At 40.9% G+C, this 20,285-nt stretch overlaps 1 protein-coding gene across 10 annotated transcripts in view; it reads right to left on the reverse strand.

Moving 5' to 3' along the window:
* Nucleotides 1-20,285, reverse strand: part of TUT4 (terminal uridylyl transferase 4) — a 162,708-nt gene that overhangs the window by 117,768 nt on the left and 24,655 nt on the right. The window contains exon 1 of one of the 10 annotated variants that reach the window (XM_049879246.1): nucleotides 4,018-20,179. The exons of 8 other annotated variants lie outside the window; for them this stretch is intronic. The gene's annotated coding sequence lies outside the window, so the exon portion shown is untranslated. One more of the 10 variants, XM_049879248.1, reaches the window with a different exon arrangement.

Raw genomic sequence — 20,285 nt, forward strand, 5'->3', positions numbered from 1 at the left:
TCTTATCATGCCAATTGACCTAGATGTCCCCTGAAATCATGGTCCCCAGACCCCTGCCCCTGCTACACTGGCCTTCGAAGCATTCAGTTTATTCAGGAAACTTCTCTGCTTTTGGTTTAGTCCAGCTGTGCTGACCTCTCCTGTATTGTGTGTTGTCTTTCCCTTCACCTAAAGTACCTCCTATCTACTATCTAATTAGTAAATACCCCTCTCCCACCCTCCCTCCCTCCTCTCGTAACCACAATCAAAAGAAGTTGTTGATGCCTTTCATAATTAGCCATTGTTCCATTAGCAGACTGACCACAATATCTGGTGCTTAAGACTTAAAAAAGGACATACCACCTTAGAAAGTTTAGCTAAAATGGTTGTTGCACAGTTTATGAAGAAGCTAATCACAGAAATAGCTACTGCTCAAGTAACCCTTCATGGGACAAACAGGGAAACTATTCTAAGACATAAGTACAAAAACTTATCAGAAGCTTCTACTGCTAGTAGCAAATCTTGAACTTCAGCCTAGGCCTCCAACCACTGAGGACCACTAGCTGCTGAGTGTCCCTGAACAAGAAGCCAATGAATTCCTCTGAGTCAGAGATTTCTAACTCTAAAATTAGTGCTTGAACCAGATTATCTTTAGTCTACTCCAACTAAAAAAAATTATGATTCTATGCAAATTCTGAAACACAGTGATGTTAATATTGTATCGGTTCTGATAACTTTACAAGTTATAAAAAATTACCAGGAACCTCTCAGGCTCAATAGAGACACAGCATTAATAGACAATTCTCTCCAAGGGAAGAAAGCTTGCCAAGAATAAGGGGTCCAAGTAAACATGCGATCTAGAGACTGAATTTAACTATACATGGTATGAAGCTCAATAAATTAATTCTGAACATATACTTTATTTAACATTTTGAAAGTCATTAAAATGCTTAATAGTTATATAATCTGGCATTTGCAACTGGTTATTTTGAACACTGAAATACTAGTAATAATAAACCAAACTTAAAACCTTCAAACTGATTTACCTCTAAGGCAAAAAACAAAAACCAAACCAGTTGCTGCTGAGTCAATTCTGACTCATGGTGACCCCATGTATATCAAGAGTAGAACTGTGCTCCATAAGGTTTTTCAGTGGTTGATTTTTTAGAAGTAGGTTGCCAGGCCTTTCCACTGAGACATCTCTGGGCGGACTCAAACTGCCAACCCTTCAGTTAGCAGCTTAGCACATTAGCCATGTGTACCACCCAGCAACTCCTGTAGTGTTTCTCAAATGTTAGCATTCATTACATCACCTGAAGGGTCTCATTCTTAGAGTTTCTAATTCAGTAGGTCTGAGACGGGGCCTGAGAATTTGCATTTCTAACAGGTTCCCAGGTGATGTTAAGGCTGGCCTGGGGACCACATTTGAAGAACCACTGTTCTAGCGAGTGGTCCTAGTAGTAAAAGGGAACTGTACACTTCTCTACTGGTTAAACAATATTACAATTACTGAAGAATTTGATTAATGTCAGCCTCCTCACTAGACTATACTCCGTGAGTTAAGAAACCATTTCTGATTCTGCTTACAATTATAGCTTCAATCCCTACCACAGTGCCTACTACAAAATAGACAATAAATTTATTAAATAAAAAATTAGCTTAAATTATGTTTAATTGTTCACACTTTAAAAACCAAATTTAAGTAACTCAAAAGATATTTAATCACACCAACTTTGTTGCCTATAAGAGAACTAGAGACTATCTCTTCCAGAAAGCCTTCCCTAATCCACCCTCATCTTTCTACCAAGGCTAAGCTAAGTGTGCCTTTCTCTGAACTTTCATCTTACCTTTCTTCTATCACTTAGTACTTAAAAACTTTTTAGGTATTTACTTTCTATATGGACTGCAGGTTTGTTTTTGTTTTTCAATTTGCTTTTTATCAATTACATTTATACAGCTGAAAATGTCAACAGTACAACAAGGTAAGACAGTAGTCTCCTGCCAACTCCTAATTTCTCTCCTCAGAAGTATACCTAGAACCCTTGTAGCTGTTTCTTATGGGATTTATCTCCATATTTCTAAATTGTTTAAGCAAATACTTTGTTTTACCTTTAGGTATTATCTACTGACTTTGGAAAATATGGATTTGGCTCTCACAAACACACTTTACAGAGACAGAAAGAATTACATGCACACATTATTTCCTCACTGAAACCCCATTCTCTAAGGATTATAATGATTATGTAAACATTACTCACAGCAGAGCCACATATTATACTACAGCACAGACTGCTAGCTTTCCATCAAAATTTATTTTCTCCTTTTTCCTAGGCACATGACTACAGTACATTTCCCAGCCTTCCCTGAAGTTAAGCTAATCAAGTTCTTGCTCTTTTTTCCCTTCTCACTGGATAAAATCCTGAACAACTCAGCTTCAACCATTCAGCCAACAATTATGCTCTAATCCAGACCAGTGAATCTCAACTTTTGTGCGTAAGAATCACCTAGGGATTTTGTTAAAATGCAAACTCTGATTCAGTAGGTTTGGAATATGGCCTTACATTTCACAATACCTGGTCATACTTTTGTCTGGATAACATAATCAAAGGAATTTGGGCCCTTGAATGACCACATGGAATAAACCATTTATCTGGATCTGGTGACTACACATCTAGCAACTATTACATGAAAGAGAAATAAAACTCTTCTTTTTTTTGTTGTTTTGTATTACTGGGTCTCTTTGTCACAGCTGCCTAGTTTTGTTTGTTTTTTTTCCTTTAAAGAATATATACACTATGATCACTTTGTCTTTTGAAGTAATTTTCCATCTTCCCTGTAATAAGTTACTGTTTTGTTTTTCTTCAGATTTTTTTATACGCCTAACAGTGTTTTATTGAGTACACAAGGCGTTCGACTGTGTGGATCAAAACAAATTATGGATAACAGTACAGAGAATGGGAATTCTAGAACACATCACTGCATTCCTGATAAACCTGTACACAGATCAAGAGACAGTCATTCGAACAGAACAAGCAGATGCTGCACAGCTTAAAATCAGGACAGGTGTGTGCCAGGGTCGTATCCTTTCACTATACTTACTCAATCTGTATACTGAACAAATAATCTGAGAAGCTGGACTATATGAAGAAGAACGTGACATGAGGACTGGAGACGATTCATTAATAACCTGCAATATGCAGATGACACAACCCTGCTTGCTGAAAGTGAAGAGGACTTGAAGCACTTACTGATGAAGATCAAAGACTGCAGTCTTCAATATGGGTTATATCTCAACATAAAGAAAACAAAAATCCTCACAACTGGACCAAAAAGCCGCTTCATGATAAACAGAGAAAAGATTAAAGCTGTCAAGGATTTTATTTTACTTGAATCCACAATCAACACCCATGCAAGCAGAAGTCAAAAAATCAAATGACGTATTGCATCGGGTAAATCTACAGAAAACCTCTTTCAAGTGTTAAAAAGCAAAGATGTCACTCTGAGGACTAAGGTGCGCCTGACCTACACCATGGTAATTTCAATCGTTTTATATATTTGCAAAAGCTGGACAATGAAAAAGGAAGACCAAAGAAGAACTGTTGCATTTTAATTATGGTGTTGGTGAAGAATACAGAACATACCACGGATTGCCAGAAAGATGATCAACTCTGTCTTGGAAGGAGTACAGCCAGAATGCTCCTTAGAAGCGAAGGTGGCAAGACTTCATCTCCTGTACTTTGGACATGTTATCAGGAGGGACCAGTCCCTGAAGAAGGACATCATGCTTGGTAAAGTAGAGGGTCAGTGAAAAAGAGGAAGATCCTTAACAAGTTGGACTGACAGTGGCTGCAACAATGGGCTCAAACATAGCAATGATTTTGAGATGCTGCAGGACAAGGCAGCACTTCGTTCTGTTGTACATGGGGTCACTATGAATTGGAACTGACTCGACGGCACCTAACAAATCAGTAATTCAGGAGGCCCTGGGTGCAAATGATTAAGCAATAGCCTACTAACCAAAAGGTTATTTGAACCTACCCACTGGCTTCCTTGGAAGAAAAGCCTGGAGATCTGCTTCCAAAAGGTCACAGCCATGAAAACCCTATAGAAAGCAGTTCTACCCTGCAACAAATGGGGTTGTCATGAGTCAGAATCTACAGAACAGCAACTGGTTTATCAGTAACTCAATGACAAAACTCTCAAATATGTTCAAACACATCAAGTAATCACATGCGTTCTCCTTTTGATGTCCTTTGTCTAGGGTTCTCTGATCACTTCTAGACTTCTACCACAGTTGTCACCCCGAGACTTCCTTTCACTATCATTCTGTCAACTCCCTTCCCTTCTCATGCTGATTTTTCCGTTTCCCTCTTCGCTCACTTACTACTCCTCCTTGGAAGAGCATATCTACCAGAAGATTTCTAAGAAAGGAAACATGACAGATATCAAAAAAAACAACTACACCCCACTTATGATGCTACCTTTTATCATAACACAGTTGATGAGTAAAATCAGAAAAATTATCTTGACAAAACATAGCCTATTCCCCCTTTCCTTTCTCTTTGGATCCGTCTGCCCACAAGGAAGCAAATTTCATTCTGTTCTCTGTATCCAAGGCTTACAGGTACAAACCACACACAGAGAGGCCTGCAGTTGTTCAGTTTTGCCTGTGCTTGAGTGGGAAAGTCTGCCTATTTCTGGCATTCAGTATTCAAAAAAGCCTCTTTCTCCAAAATGAGCCTCATCAATAATAAATGTAATGCCTAGTTCATATGCTTCCTCTGCCTCTCCCAGTTCGCTTAGAGTTCAGGAAGGGAACCAAACCCGCTGCCATCGGGAAGGGAAAGGAATGGTATTTATTTGACCCTCTGAAGCCCCAATAAAAGGTAAATTTTATGAGATTTTTTACTGAACTGTTCTGTTCTCTATGGAAGTTTTCAGGATATTTTCCTTGGCACAGTGTTACGAAATTTCCCATTCTTCATTCATTTTGCTGGACATTCAGCTGGCTCTTATAATCTGTAAACTCAGATCCCTCAGTTCTGGAACTTATTTCTTGCATTACATCTTTTATAATTTCCTCTCTTCCATCTTCTCTGTTCTTTCTATAGTCCAATTAATTGGACTTAGGAACTCCTGAATTGATCCTCCAATTTTCTTACATGTTCTCTCCAATTTTGCATCTCTTTTTTTGTGTTCCTTCCTAGGTGATTTCCTCAATTTTATCTTCAAACCCTTCCATCATTTTTTGAGGGACTATCATATTCTCATTTCTAAGAACTCTGATTATTCCTTTTATAGGATTTTGTCTCATGGTTATCATCTCTTTTTTCTAAGAACACCAGTAGTTTTTTGGAAATTTTATTCTGCTCCTTGCATTGTTTCCTTCCTGAGTTCCTTTTTTGTGTATGTTTTCTTCTCTTGCTTTCCCATAAATACCTGGTGATTCTTAGTTATCCATTACACTGAAGGGGAGGAGAGATGGGTTTCACTATAGGATGATCAGATGAATTCTAGGCTGTTTCATTTGTCAGCCAAAATGTCAGTATCTACAGGCCTTTTTTTCTTAGGTCATTCAGTTTCTCTAAATAAAAATTCTCTAACCTAGCCTGCTGAGTGTACATCTGGCTGTAAGCATTCTGAGACTTAAGTGGGAAATGGGAGCTGGTGTATACAGAAGGGAGCTCACCACTCAGTAAAACTTCATTCGATTTCTCCGTTTTCAGTACAGTCTCTCCCCTGCTCTCATTTGTCCCTGGTATCCCATGTCCAAAATCTTTCTGGTTCAACCTCTCCAGGGAGGAAATTTCTACACTTCCGCCACAGTGAAATATTCAGTCACCTGGCTACAAAGCATAGGGTAGATATGGGGCTTTAACTGCTCCTGTCAATCCTCCTGTTTTCAGACCCATTACATACCCCTGCCTTCAGAGATGCAAGCTCCCCCCAAATTTCTGAGCATTTCCAAGTCCCACAAATCAAATCTGTGAATTTCTTACTGGCTTCTCTACTGCTATGTTGTATTTCAGCTAGCTCTGCCCTGTTAAATCAGTCAACACTTTTTCTTTTACTTTTCAGTTTCCTATATTTTGACATCTCTCATCTGCTGTCATCTCCTCTTACATTTTCATTGCTTTTGTGAGTCTATACATTATAATTTAACTCTTTCTGGTCATTTTACTGTTTCTATCCAAAAATCATAAATCATAAATTTTGGAGCACTGTATCTATAGTTCAGTGTCAGACATGTATCAGGCAAACAACAGTTACTAAATTATATGCTATATGGGAGTTAAACCTTATCTGTCTTCTTAACCAGTCCCCCCAGTGGCTAGAACAGTGTCTGACTCATAAGAGACAGTCAATAATATATTGAAAAAAACGAATGAATAGTTTGACAACTGTTCAACTTAATAATATAATATTATTACATTATCAGGGTATTTTATTATAAACCATGTGTTCAGCATAAATATGTACTGAATAAGCATACATTCAGAATTTTAGTAAAAGGCATGAAAGCTTGTATAAAAGTATACACATATCTTAAATTTTACACGTCAATCACCTTTTAAAATAGCTTAAAGGTTTAAAAAAATGGCATCCCTTCATATGAGTAAATCAACTGAATTTATATGATCAAAAGCAAGTGGAGCTGTGCCCTCTGTTCTCAAAGCTAATTTACAAATATATAAGATTTCCAAACTAAATGACCTAAATGTTCAGCCAAAGGCTCACCAAAGGTTTTTCGCATTATTTCGAGCCTTTTCTTTCTTTCTTCATCTGATAACCCTTTTGGGCCATTTCACTACGTATTAATTAGAACCCTCACCAGTGATGGTAGAAGGAAATTTAAATTCTGCTTCTTTCGGAAGCAATTTGTTGGCTAAAACAGCCAGACATTATCAATAGTTCCTGTTTTTGTTTTTTAATGACTTCTGTAAACTACAGGGGCTCCCAAATTACTCAAGCCACACTTTCCTCATCTGCATTGTAACTAAATAACCAAAACTGCCTCTGTATTTGAACAGTTCTAGGATACAAGATTTGCTAGAGAACTCTTGATTCTTCCATTATCAAGCAGCAAACAGGTATTTACTTAATGATTTGTGAGTGAGTTCATTTGTTTGTTGGGAGTACCAAGTATATCCCACAGGTCCAAAAACTGTGATATATTACTGTACTGGGAGCTCTGGTGGCACAGGGGTTAAGCACTCAGCTATGAATCCAAAGGTTGGCAGTTAGAACCTTCCAGCCGCTCCATGGGAGAAAGATGTGGCGGTCTGCTTCCATGAAGATTTACAGCCTTGGAAACTCTATGGGGCAGTTCTACCCTGTCCTACAGGGTCACTATGAGTCAAAATTGACTTGATGACAATGGGTTTGGTTTTTGTTTTTGTTCTGGTCCTCAAAGGCTTGGGCTTCAAATACCACATTCATTTTGAAAATTCACAAACTGTATCAGTCGAAACATGCTCAGTGATGCTGAAATAACAACCCCTAAGTTTATTTCCCAATTTATTCAAAGTTCTCTGTGAATTCAGGTGACTAAGGCAGCTGTCCTTCATGTGTTGACTCAGCATCTCGAGCTGCCTTAATCTTTAAGGTTCCTCCTATTATTAGCAAAACAGGAAGAGAAGGACTGGCACTAGTCCTTCCTATACTATGAATTAACACAAAGTGAAATACGGCAGCCTGTGCTCTCAATGCACAGTATCATTTCACTCCAATCCTTTCGGGCAGGGACAGTTTCACAGGCATGTGACCTACACAGGTACGCAAGGTCTCATGCTCAGAAATACCCTATACTTGTCTGTTATGACAACCTTAGGTCCCCAGGTGGAGTAGGCAGTTTGTGATCAGCTGCTAACCTAAAGGCAGTTTGAACTCACCCAGACACACAGCAAAAGAATGGCCTGGCAATCTGCTTCTGTAAGATTACAACCAAAAAAACCATAAGGAGCAGTTCTACTTTGTAACACATGGAGTTGTCATGAGTCAGAATTGACTTGGCAGCAATGGGTTTGTTTGGTTTTTATGGCCATCTTGAAATTCTTAATAATTTTATCTTTGAGCTTACACTTAGTAAGTAAAATCTAATGAGACAATAGAACATCCACATAAGCAGAGAAGATACATGCTATAGGCATGCCCACCATTCCTTACCACCCAGTTCTTACACAGCATTCATGATGGCCCATAAGCAAAGAATTCCAGTAAACCTATAACATGTGGGCGTTCAGCAAGACTCAACAGAAGTATAAGGTGTGTTGTTGCAACTAACTAAAAAGGGGAACTGACAGCCCCAAGAAGACACACTTTCTGTTCAAACCGTAACTTGCTTCAAATAGAGAAGAACAATGATGTTCTAAGAGACATGAATGACTAAGGAACTAAATCTTTTTTTATTTGTGATACTTTCTTGTATTAGACAACCACTTATCCTAAAAATGACGATCCAGAAGGAAAAGAAAAGATAGGGCAACCGATAGTTCATTTTCCTTTCAGTCTTACCTTGCTCATCAGAAAGTCAAAGCTATGAAGTATTTGTAGAATGTACAAATACCAAGCAGGGAAATAAAAACAAATAAGTTTTGTGCAGCATTTCCACTGTTCTGGTAGCATGTAAAACCATGAAATACTAGTGCTTCCACAAAAGATTTAAATACTCTTATATTTCCATTTAAAAGTGGTAGAGGGGAGCCAAGACAGCAGAAAAGACAGACGCTTCCGGCAAGCCCTCCGTACAACAAAGATCCGAAAAAAAACAAGTGAAACAAGTGTATTTATGACAAGCTAGGAGCCCTGAACATCAAAGGCAAGCTTAGAAAATGAACTGAGGGGCAGGGGGAGGAAGAGATGGTTCAGAAGCAGAAAGGGAGCCCTAAGGCACCATTCCCAGGAGAGGCGGCAGCAGGCTGGTACGAGCATTCGGCCAGTTTCCTCAGGGAGAAGCAGCCAGCCACAGAGCCTACTCACACCTCTGGAAACAAAGAATAACGGTGCTCTCGGCAAAAGCTAAGTACCTGGGTATATTTTACCGCTGCACCCCCACCCCACCCAAGGCAGTTTCAGCGGCTGATTTCCCTGGGTCTGAGATAGGCCCTGTTGAGCGCCTAGAGCCAACCTCCAGGCCCTGGAGAAGGAATAAATTCACAACTGGGGGAGAAGATAATTTGCCAGCTCCACTAACCAGGGGGAGCTCAGGACAGAAGCGGCTCCTGTCCAGGCACAAACGGTCTATGGCCTTTGAGTACCTTTCCCCTCTGCATGGACCTGTGTGGGCCTATTTCAGGAGAACAGGCCCTTGCTGGCAGACTCCAACCATTTTAGCTGTGCAGGGGAGAGGTGGGTGTTTGATGTTTGACATTGCTTTGCCTATTAAACAGGGTCTTCACCTACCCACATCAGAGTCCTAAGGACTGGTGGCTCCACTCGGGTCACCCGGCCACCCGCGACAGGGATCCAAGGATAACTGGTGCCTCCCAGTCCTTACAACCAAAAACACTGGGTGCCCATGGTCCGTCTGCAGAACCCACCTGCTGCAACCAGATACCAGTACCTACACCAATCACCCTGCCCCTCTAAGACTATAGGACAGAGCCTGTACCATTTAAAAGTGGGATGACACAACATAAAGATGAATGATAAAATTAATGCCAGTAACTTAATTCTTCTTTACTTAGAAAAATACTGAAGAGCAAATAAAACCACAACTACCAGAAAAATGAACAGATCTGTTTGAATGAACAAACCGAGCACATCAGAAGAGATCTGTCCCTGGAGAAAGACATCGTACTTGGTAAAACAGGATCAGTGAAAAAGAGTGGACCCACAAATGGACTGGATTGACACAGTGGCTGCAACAATGGCTTCAAACATAGCGAGGATTGTGAGGATGGTACATGACCAAGCAGCATTTCATTCTGTTATGCATAAGGTCACCATGAGTCGGAGGTGACTTGGTGGCACCTAATAAGAACAACAATTCATAAGGACATTGTTCCACAGTTTTCTTTTCTTACAGTGTTTTTATCTGGTTTTGGTATCAGGGTAATGCTTACTTCACAGAATGAGTTAGGAAGCATCCCCTCTTCTACTTTTCAGAAGACTGTGAGAAGCACTGAAATTAATTCTTCTTTAAATGTTTGGTAGAATTCACCAATGAAGCCATCTGATCCCAGACTTTTTTTTGTTGGGCAGTTTTTGATTATGGATTCAATCTCCTCATTTGTTATAGGTCTACTGAGATTTTTTATTTCTTCTTGAGTCAAGTTAGGTAGTCTATGTGTTTCTAGGAATTTATTCATTTTATCTAGGTTATCTAATTTGCTGGCAACAACTGTTCACAGTATTCTCTTATAATCTTTTCAGTTGCCTTACATGCATGCAAAAGCTGGTGTTGTTATAAGGTGCCCTCGAGTCAGTTCTGACTCATAGCGACCCTATGCACAACAGAATGAAACACTGCTCCCTCCTACGCTATCCTCAAATGTGAAAACATCTCATATGTGAAAGCTAGACAATGAAAAAGGATGACCAAAGAAGAACCTATGTATCTGAATTGTGGCACTGGCAAAAAATACTGAATATACTATTAAACACCAGGAGAATAAACAAATTATAAGAAATACAACTAGAATACTCCTTATAAGCAAGAATGGCAAGACTTCAGCTTGCTTACTTTGTACATGTCATCAGAAAAGACCAATCACCAGAAAAGGACATCATCTTTGGTAAACTAGAGGTTCAGTGAAAGAGGGAAACCATCAGTGAGGTGGGCTGACACAACAGCCACAACAACGTACCCAAATATACCAAAGGATCATAAAGATGGCACAGAACTGAGCAACATTTCATTCTGTTATACTTAAGTTCACCAAGAATCAGAGCCAACTCAATGGCAACTAACAACAACACAATACTTTTTATTTCTGTAGGATCAATAATAGGAGTCCTGGCAGCACAGGGGTTAACCATTCAGCTTCTGGAAAGGTCAGCAGTTCAAACCCGACATCAGCTCCCTGGGAGAAAAATGTGACACTCTGCTGGGAGAAAGATGTGACACTCTGCTTCCGTAAAGATTCACAGCCTTGGAAACCCTACGGGGCAGTTCTATTCTGTCCTATAGGGTCGCCATGAGGTCAAAAGACCATGGAATGACATACTTCAAGTGCTGAAAGAAAAGAACTATTAACTAAGAATTCTATATGCAGCAAACTGCCCTTCAAAAATGAGGGTGAAATTAAAGACATTCTCAGATAAACAAACTGAGGGAGTTTGTTACCAGGAGATCTGCCCTACAAGACTTGCTAATGGGAATCTTTCAGATTAGAGTGAAAGGATACTAGACAGTAGCTTGAAGCCATACAAAGGGGAAAAAGATTTACAGAAAAGGTAATTTCATGGGTAAATATAAAGGCTAGTTTTATGGTATTTTTGGTTTGTAACCTTACTTTAATCCTTCAGGCATTCCCCAGACAGGTTAGAACAGACATACACAATAATTTGAGAATAAAGTCTACTCTGATCCTTCTAGAGCCAGAGACCAGGTTCCTTCTTTGAGAGTGCAGGCCACTGCCACTTTAAGACGGCCATACTTGGGGAGGCAAGGGGGAAGGATGGGGCACAGTCAAGTAGAAAACCAAAGCTTTCCTACCATTTAGACAGCACTTTTTTCTTGATTCAGTGTTCACTTAGTTCCTGTAACTCTTTATCTGGCTTCCAGAATTCTAAAAAAGTTGATTCTGCCAGTTTCTGCTTGGTTTTGTTGTTATGTTTTGGTTTTGAGGAGCGGTTTTTTTGTTTTGTTTCGGGGTTTTTTGGTATTTTTGAGAGGGTTCAGGAGTATGCTGCTGATCATACAACCATCTTGCTCCAGACTCCTCTTACATTTTCATTTTGCACCGGGTCCTGCAAATTACATAGCTGGCCCCGCATTTGTTCAGGTAAACAAATACAAATCTGAAATGAATGTTAAACATTATTTGTGAACATTCATACATAAAGAGCCGAGTTAAATGCTAGGGATACAAAAATAAACAAGGGGCCTTAACAGGGGAGACAGTCATATAAATATATAATGACAATATTATGTGGCACATACTATGAAAACCTAGGGGAAAGAGTCTTAAGAAAGCCTTCATAATGGAGATAATAGTTGAGCTGAAAAGCAATTTCCTAGTTGAGAGAAGTGAGAAGGAATAGTCCTAATTGATGGACTTTTTATATACTAAACAAATGTGTTTGTAAAACTCTGAGAATTTTTTTAGGACCACAAAATAGCATAAATAACGATAAGGACAGGAGATGAAATAGGGAACGTAGGTCAGTGCCACACTATGAAGCAATTTGCATGCCAAGTTGAGTATAAACTTTAGCAAGGCCACAGATTTATAACCAGAAGAGTAGCACAATTTCTGTTTTAGATTAACTTCTGCAGAACAAGGAAGACACACTGCAGAGGAAAGAGAGGCTGAAGTTCGAGGGAAAAATCAAGAGGCAGTAAAGTAAGAGTAATTAGCGATAATAATAAAAAGCATTATGAGGTTATTTGGGGTCTTATCACAACCAATTTAGTGGGGGGAGGGATGGTTGTGTTAACCCAAGTTAAACAGACTTCTTTCCTGAAGGACCTCTCAGGCTCTTTAGTATGTTAACATGCACAATAAATCACTAAAACAGGGATGTAATCTGCAGCATTTCCCAGGCTGATTTGACTAACGAAGCCTCTTTAGCCAGGACCACCTATTAGTATCTCAAAGAACTGTAAAGAGAGACTGACTTGATTTGTAAACTTTCACTAAAAGCACAATAAAAATTAAAAAAGAAAACCGTAAAGAACACAAAGTTGATAACACCATTCTATGACACAGGAAGTAAACAAACACTAAGAGAGGAAAGCAGAGGGCAGTAGAGGACTTAAGACAGGGGTAAAACAATAGAAAATGTGAAGAACAGGAAAGGAAACTGACTACAACATAGCCACGCTGCATTAAACCTCGCTGCCATCAAATCGATTCCAACTCATTGCAACCCCACAGGACAGAGGAGAACTACCCCATAGGGTTTCCAAGGAACAGCTGGTGGATTCGAACTGCCAACCTTTTGGTTAGCAGCTAAGCTCTTAACCACTCTACCACCAGGGCTCCAGCAGTGGAACTGGTATCTAAAACCCAAAACCAGTACCATGGAGTCGATTCCAACTAATAGTGACCCTACAGGGCAGAGCAGAACTGGCCCACAGGGCTTCCAAGACTATAATCTTTACTGAAGCAGGCTGCCACATCTTTCTGCCAAGGAGTGGATAGTGGGTTGGACCACCAACCTTTCAGTTAGCAGCCAAGCACTTAACTACTGCACCACCAGGGCTCCTCCAGTGGTACTGGTGGTAGTGGCGTTGTTAGGTGCCCTCGAGTCAGTTCCAACTCATAGTGACCCTACGTACAACAAAATGGAACACTGCTGGTCCTGTGCCATCCTCACAATTGTTGTCATGTTTGAGTCCACTGTTGTAGCCACTGTGCCAATCCATCTCATGGAGGATCTTTGTCTTTTACACTGACCCTCTACCAAGTATGATGTCCTTCTCCAGGGAACGATCCCTTCTGATAACATGTCCAAAGTACGTGAGACAAAGCCTTGCCATCCTCCCTTCTAAGAAGCATTCTAGCTGTACTTCTTCCGAGACAGATTTATTCCTTCGTTTGGCAGTCCATGGTATATTCAATATTCTTTACCAATGTCATAATTCAAAGGCATCAATTCTTCTTCAATCTTCCTTATTTGTCGTTCAGGCTTTCTGTACGTATGAGGCAAGGGAAAATACCATGGCTTCGATCAGATGCACCTTAGTCTCAAAGCGAAGTCTTTGCATTTTAACAGTTTTAAAGACTTTTTTGCAGTAGACTTGCCCAATGCAACGCGTCGTTTGATTTCTTGACTGCTGCTTCCATGGGCATTGATAGTGGATGCAAGAAAAGTGAAATCCTTGACAATTTCAACATTTTCTCTGTTTATCATGATGTTGCTTACTGGTTCAGCTGTGAAGACATCTGTTTTCTTTATGTTGAAGTGTAATTCATACTGAAGGCTGCAGTCTTTGATCTTTATCAGTAAGTGCTTCAAGTCCTCTTCAGTTTCAGCAAGCAAGGTTGTGTCACCTGTATTTTGCAGTTTGTTAATAAGGATTCCTCCAATCCTGATGTCATGTTCTTCTTTATACAGTCCAGCTTCTCAGATTATTTGTTCAGTATGCAGACTGAATAAGTATAGTGAAAGTATACAAACCTGATGCACACCTTCCCACATTTTAAATCACACAGTATCTGCCTGTTCTGTTCAAACAACTGCCTCTTGGTCTATGTACAGGTTCCTCATGAGCACAATTAATTGTTCTGCAATTCCCATTTTTCACAATGTTATCCATAATTTGTTATGATCCACACAGTAAAATGCCTTTGCATAGTCAATAAAACACAGGTAAACATCTTTCTGGTATTCCCTGCTTTCAGCCATGATCCATCTGACCTCAGCAATGATATCCCTCATGCCACGACTTCTTCTGAATCCAGCTTGAATTTCCGGCAGTTCTCTGCTGACGTACTGCTGCAACCATTCTTTAATTCAGCAAAATTTTACCTGCGTGTGAAATTAATGATATTTTTCAATAATGTCCACATTCCATCAGATTACCTTTCTTTGGAATGGGCACAAATATGGATTTCTTCTAATCAGTTGGCCAGGTAGCTGTCTTCTAAATTTCTTGGCACAGATGAATGAGCGATTTCAGCGTTCCATCTGTTTGTTGAAACATCTCAATTGGTACTCTGTCAATTCCTGAAGCCTTGTTTTTCACCAACAGCTGCAGTACACCTTCGACTTCTTCCTTCAACACTATCGGTTCTTGATCGTATGCTACCTCATAAAATAGTTGAACATCGGACCCATTCTTTTGGGTACAGTGACTCTGTGTTTTCCTTCCATCTTCTTTTGATGGTTCCTGTGTCATTCGATATCTTGCCCACAGAATCCTTCAATATGGCAACTCAAAATCTGAATTTTTTCTTCAGTTCTTTCAGTTTGAGAAATGCTGAGTGTGTTCTTCACTTTTGAATTTCTAACTCCAGGTCTCTCCACACTTCATTTAATACTCTACTTCGTCTTCTCAAGCCGCCCTTTGAAATCTTCTGTCTAGCTCTTTTACTTCATCATTTCTTCCATTTGCTTTAGCTACTCTATGTTCAAAAGCAAGTTTCAAAGTCTCTTCTGACATCCATTTTGGTCTTTTCTTTCTTTACTGTCTGTTTAATGACCTTTTGCTTTCTTCATGTATGATGTCCTTGATGTCAACCCACAACTCGTCTTGTCGTCTTCGGTCATTAGTGTCCAATGAATCAAATCTATTCTTGAGATGGCTTCTAAATTCAGGTGGGATATTAAGGTACTGATACTGATAGAGAGAGTTAAAGCTAAAAAGAGGCTACACAGATTAGGGATGGATCAGAAGAGTAAAGAAACAAATAAGATGGACATGTTGATATACAGGAGATTTTGATCAGAAGTAGAGCTGTTTGGAACCACATGAGGGGATATGTCAAGGAAAGTAGAGTTGAATATCACTGGAATACAGAAATTAAGAAAAAAAAATAAAGTTGTATTAGGTGCCTGTCTTAGTCCTCTAGTGCTGCCACAACAGAAATACCAAAAGTGGATGGCTTTTAACAAACAAGTTTATTCTCTCAGTTTAAAAGGCTAGAAGTCCAAAGTCAAGGTGACAGCTTTAGGGAAAGGCTTTCTCTCTGTCAGTTCTGAGGAAAGGTCCTTGTTTTCAGTCTTCCCCTGGTCTAGGAGCTTCTCAGCGCAGGGACCCCAGGCCCCAAGGACACACTCGCCTCCTGGTTCTTCATTCTTGTTGGCACAAGGTACCCATGTCTCTCTGCTCACTTCTCTCTTTTTTATCTCAAAAGAGAATGACTCAAGATACAATCTGATCTTGTAGACTGAATCCTCCCTCGTTAACATAACTGCCGCTAATCCCACCTCATTAATATCACAGAGGCAGGACTTACAACGCACAGGAAAATCACATCAGATGAAAAAATGGTGGACAACCACACAACAGTGGGAATCATGGCCTAGCCAAGTTGACACACATTTTTGGGGGACACAATTCAATCCATAACATTCCACCCTTTGGTCCCCAAAAATTCATGTCCTTGCCACATGTAAAACACACTCACCCCCTCATATCATAGCAAAAGTCTTAACTCAACTCCAAGTCCAAAATCCAAAAATTCCTCTTCGTCTATGAAATCTAGAATACAAGTTATCTGCTTCCAAAGTACAATGGTGGAACGAGCACGAGCTAGACATTTCTATTGTAAGTGCGAGGAACAGGAGGGAAAGAAGGGATAACTGGCACCAAGCAAGTCAGGAGAACAAATTACATTAGCTCTCAAGGCTTGAAAATAATCCTCTGTTCTCTGAGACCATTTACGCAATGGCCCTGCCCTCCAGACTTTGGGTACTGGCCACACTCTCCAGATTCTGGATGGAGGCCCTGGGCTTCAGCTGGGCCCTGGGCTTCACCTCCGCCTTCCAGGCCTACTGGCGTGGCATCTCTGCTCCCACGGTTTTGGGCAGCCCCATTCTCCTAGTTCCTCTGAGTGGCAACCTACCCCCTTAGACCCGGCATGGCCTTGTTCTTCTGTCCCTTGAGCATGTGTAAAAAAACAGCTTGGGGGTGGTGTCTAACCTCCTCTAACTCCCCAAGGGGGAAGGAAAACCAAGATCAACAGCCCAAGGCTGATACCCATGAGATGGAGGTCAGACATGCTCCCTCTCTCCATCATCTTTAGCAAATTCTGACACCAACCGTCCCTCCCACAGCACTCTCTACTTCTCTGCTGGGTTTGATAATTCATTGCAACAATGGCCACATAGAACTCACAGACCATACTCATAATTATGGGGTTTATTAGGGAAGTAAAGGTTACAATTCAGGTTGAGGAATGCCAAGGATTCAGTTCTTCCATCAGAACAGCCTCTTCCCAGCTATGTTTACAGGCACGCCTCTCTCTGGCCATAGGCCTCTGTCCAAAGGCACTCAGCTTTCTCCCTCCACGAGCTGGGAAGCCCACCACGCCATCTCCTGCTGATGGGTTTCTGCTACCCTCAGTGTTACATCTGTCTCCTGGTTGCAGAAGCTTCTCAGCACAGGGATCCCAGGTCCAAAGAACATGCTATCTCCTGGCTGTTCTTCCTTGGTGGTGGTGTAATCCTCTGCTTTGGAACTGGCTCTCTTTTATGGCAAAACTTACCAATCCCCTTCCAATCCCCATCTGTACAGTCTTGCCCAATCACCTGGGTAGGAGTTTTAAGACCATGGCCAGAAATGCCACACAAAAGTAATCAACTGCATGCAGCATGGCAGCTCCACCCCCACAGCTTTGGGCAGTGGATTTGGCCCCATCCTGCTGGCACTTGTGAATGGCAGTCCCATGCTCCAGAACCAAGCTGGTGAAGATGTGACTCTATGAAACCTAGGAGGCTGTAGCCCCACCCTTACAAACTCCAGAGGCCGTGACTTCATTCAAAGACTAAGGCAGTTCTACTCCCTGTTTCCTTTGTCTCTTCAGCTTTTGCTTCCAGGTTCCTTGGCCCCTTGGGCCTTGTTGCCCCGGTATGCCCTGCTGAAGCAAGCTTTCCAAAGTTCTTTAGCTACACTGATAAGTGCCTGGAGGCATCCCACTCCGCCAGTAAACTCTGGCCAGAAGACACTCAGCTCTCTTACTGAATAGGTTGGCAAGCCTAGCTCCACCAAAGTTTCTGGAGGTACCCTACTCTGCCAGGAAGGCTCCTGCGCAAAGGCGCTCAGCTCTCTCACTCCATGGGTCAGCTCTCTAGTGCTATTTCACACCAGTCTCCTGGTTCTGCTACTGCCGTTTCTCTGATGCTGCTTCTCGCCATCTATGGCATTTCCAGTGTAACAGCTCTCCTCATTTCCTTATTAAGTCCTCACCTGAACTGTCTTTGATGTCCATAACGCCACCAACAGTCTCTTCAAGGTGATCAAGGCCTTTACTATTACACACTTTAAGCCTCTTCCAGCCTCTATCCATTCACAGTTTCAAAACTGCTCCCACATTTTAGGTAATCTGTTACAGTAGAACCCCACTCTCAGTACGAAATTCCATTCCATCTTAGTCATCTAGTGCTACTGTAACAAAAATACCACAAGTGGATGGCTTTAACAAACAGAAGTTTATTCTCTCATACTTTAGGAGGCTAGAAGTCCAAATTCAGGGTGCCAGCTCTAGGGGAAGGCTTTGTCTCTCTGTCACTTCTGGGGAAAGGTCCTTGCCTTCAATCTTCCCCTGGTCTAGGAGCTTCTCAGTGCAGGGACCCTAGGCCCAAAGCACACACTCCCCTCCTGGTTCTTCAGTCTTGGTGGCAAGAGGTACCCCCTTGTCTCTCTGCTCACTTCTCAAAAGAGGTTAACTCAAAATATAATCTAATCTTGTAGATTTGAGTCCGGCCTCATTAACATAACTGCTGATAATCCCATCTCGTTAATAGCGTAGAGGGTTTACAACACATAAGAAAACCACATCAGATGGCAAAATCGTAGACAATCACATAATACTGGGAATCATGACCTAGCCAAGTTGACACATATTTTGGGGGGACACAATTTGATCCATTAACAGTAACCTTCAGTCTTATCAGTTGAAATGGCCCACATGACGGCAAGAGTTAGACCAAAGTATCAGCGAATACAGGGGACTGACACAGAAGCTGCAATACTGAAATGACAAAGATGGATAAAAAACACAGCAAACAGGGCGTGAATCTTGAAAGAGAAGGAATTTTTAAGGAAGACTGAAGAAGAATAAAATGACATTATCTAGAAAAGCACAGGCCTGATTTCCAGTTTTAAGGAAACAGGTGTAAGGTAGATAAGCTACATCTCCTAAGGATTTAGAATACAGGCAATCCCTGGGTTACGAATGTTCAACTTATGGACAACTCCTGCTTACCCTTTAGTGTTATATAAATTTGCCCTCAGTTTGAAATGGCTGAACCAACTCCTACTGGCAACAAATTCTTCATCACGATCACCTTCATCTGCTGCACGTACAGCTTTTAAATCATTGGAAAGTCTTCAAGACTTTTATTGCACTGAAGTAAGGCTACCTAAGAATCATATACACCTGTTCCATCTTACCTACAAATTCTTAAAAACACACTCAGGAACGGATCTTGTTTGTAACCGGGGGACTGGCTGTAGTGATTCTCAATCATTTTTTCTGTTCCAACATACTGAGGAACAGAACACGCTTACAACAGAAATAAGGAGGAACACAAAAATGGGGTACAGGGAGGATGAGAATGACTGTACGTGGCCCTCCAAAGTGATTATAAAATGCATCCCTAAGACATATATCCCTCGTGCACAGAAAATCACTGGCTTAAAAGTAGTGCTATCAGAGGGTCAAAAGTTGGCCGAATGGACACAAAAATAGAGGGTGGAAAGGAGTGTGCTGTCTCATTAGGGGGAGAGCAACTACAAGTATACAACAAGATACATATAAATTTTTGTATGAGACCGACTTGATCTGTAAACTTTCACTTAAAGCACAATAAAAAAAAATTTTTTTTTTAAAGTAGTATATGCCCTGACAGGGAGCACAACAGAGAACCCCTGAGGGAGCAGGAGATCAGTGGGATACAGACCCCAAATTCTCATAAAAAGACCAGACTTAATGGTCTGACTGAGACTAGAAGAATCCCAGCGGTCATGGTCCCCAAACCTTCTGTTGGCCCAGGACAGGAACCACTCCTGAAGACAACTCATCAGACATGGAAGGGACTGGACAATGGGTTGGAGAGAGATGCTGATGAAGAGTGAGCTACTTGTATCAGGTGGACACTTGAGACTGTGTTGGCATCTCCTGTCTGGAGGGGTGATGCGAGGGTAGAAAGGGTTAGAAACTGGCAAAACCGTCACAAAAGGAGAGACTGGAAGGAGGGAGCAGGCTGACTCATTAGGGGGAGAGTAAGTGGGAGTACGGAGTAAGGTGTATATAAGTTTATATGTGACAGACTGACTTAATTCGTAAACTTTCACTTAAAGCACAATAAAAATTATTTTAAAAAATGATAAAAAAAAGTAGTATATTCACACAATGGAATATTATGCATCGATAAAGAACAGTGATGAATCTGTGAAACATTTCATAACATGGAGAAACCTGGAAGGCATTATGCTGAGTGAAATTAGTCAGTAGCAAAAGGACAAATAC

Source organism: Elephas maximus, chromosome 3 (genome assembly GCF_024166365.1).
Source record: "Elephas maximus indicus isolate mEleMax1 chromosome 3, mEleMax1 primary haplotype, whole genome shotgun sequence".
NCBI classification, from domain to species: domain Eukaryota; kingdom Metazoa; phylum Chordata; class Mammalia; order Proboscidea; family Elephantidae; genus Elephas; species Elephas maximus.